Consider the following 1275-nt stretch of genomic DNA (forward strand, 5'->3'; position numbering starts at 1 on the left):
CATTATATATGTTGGCCCCTGTCAAATATTAGGTGACTGTATGAAAGTATTTATTTCTGGACTCTCAATTCTGTTCTACTTGTTTATTGATCTGTTTTTGTTCCAGTATACTTTATTGTTTTGAGCATGAGGGCTTTGTAGTATAGTTTCAAATCAAGAAGTGTAATTTCGCTTCTTCATTCTTTCTCAGAACTGCTTTAATTATTTGTTGTCTTGTATGGTCTCATGTAAATTTTAGGATTCTTTAGTTACTTCTGTAAAAAAATAATATTGGATTTTTTTTAAGATTATTTATTTATTTATTTGACAAAGAGAGATGAAAAGCAGGCAGAGGGGCCGGCAGTGAGGGAAGAGGTAGCAGCTTCCTGATGAGCAGAGAGCCTGATGCAGGGCTCGATCCCAGGACCCTGGGATCATGACCTGAGCCGAAGGCAGCGGCTTAACCCACTGAGCCACCTAGGAGCCCCTAACATTGGATTTTTGATAGGAATTGAATTTATAGATGGTTTTCGGTAGTATGGACATTTTAACAATGTTAATTCTTACCATTCATAAATATGAGCTATCTTTCCATTTATGTCTCCTTCAATTTCTTTATCAATGTCATAGTTTATGGGGTACAGATCTTTCATCTTCTTAGTTAAATCTTTCCTAAGTATTTTATTAGTTTTGATGCTAATGTGAATTAGATTGTTCTCTTTATTTTTTCAGATAGTTCATCATTAGAGCGTTAAAATGCTCCTGTCTTGTGCTTCCTTTGGCAGCACATATACTAAAATTGGAATGATACAGAGAAGATTAGCGTGATCACTGAGCAAGGATGACATGAAAAACTATGTTAAAAAAATGAAACAAAACAAAATTCTTGTCTTTTATATATTGATCTTGTATTTGGCAGCTTTATTAAATTTGTTTATTCAAAATTTTTTGTGAAGTTTTTAGGATTTTTTACATGTAAGTTCATGTTATCCAAAAAAAGAAAATTTTACTTCTTCCTTTTTTTTTGGAGTCTTTTATTTCTTTGTGTTTTTTGTTTCTCTGGCTAGGACATCCAGTACTATGTCAAATGAGAGTAGTGAAAGTGGACACACTTGTCTTTTTTCTGATCTTTAAGGGGAAAACATTCAAACTTATTTGATTGAATATGAGATTAGCTCTGGACTTGCAATATGTGTTTTTTCTTTAATGGGCTTTTAAAATTATTTTTAAAAATTTTTTATAAACATAAAATGTGTTTTTATCCCTAGGGGTACAGGTCTGTGAATCACCAGGTTT

The 1275-nt window shown here is 32.5% G+C and overlaps 1 pseudogene; it reads left to right on the top strand.

The window, feature by feature from the left end:
• The first annotated feature begins 748 nt into the window (after positions 1-748).
• On the top strand, positions 749-867 carry LOC132009343 (U6 spliceosomal RNA; annotated as a pseudogene).
• Positions 868-1275: the final 408 nt, after the last annotated feature.

This window comes from Mustela nigripes, unplaced genomic scaffold, assembly GCF_022355385.1.
Source record: "Mustela nigripes isolate SB6536 unplaced genomic scaffold, MUSNIG.SB6536 HiC_scaffold_15073, whole genome shotgun sequence".
Taxonomy (NCBI): domain Eukaryota; kingdom Metazoa; phylum Chordata; class Mammalia; order Carnivora; family Mustelidae; genus Mustela; species Mustela nigripes.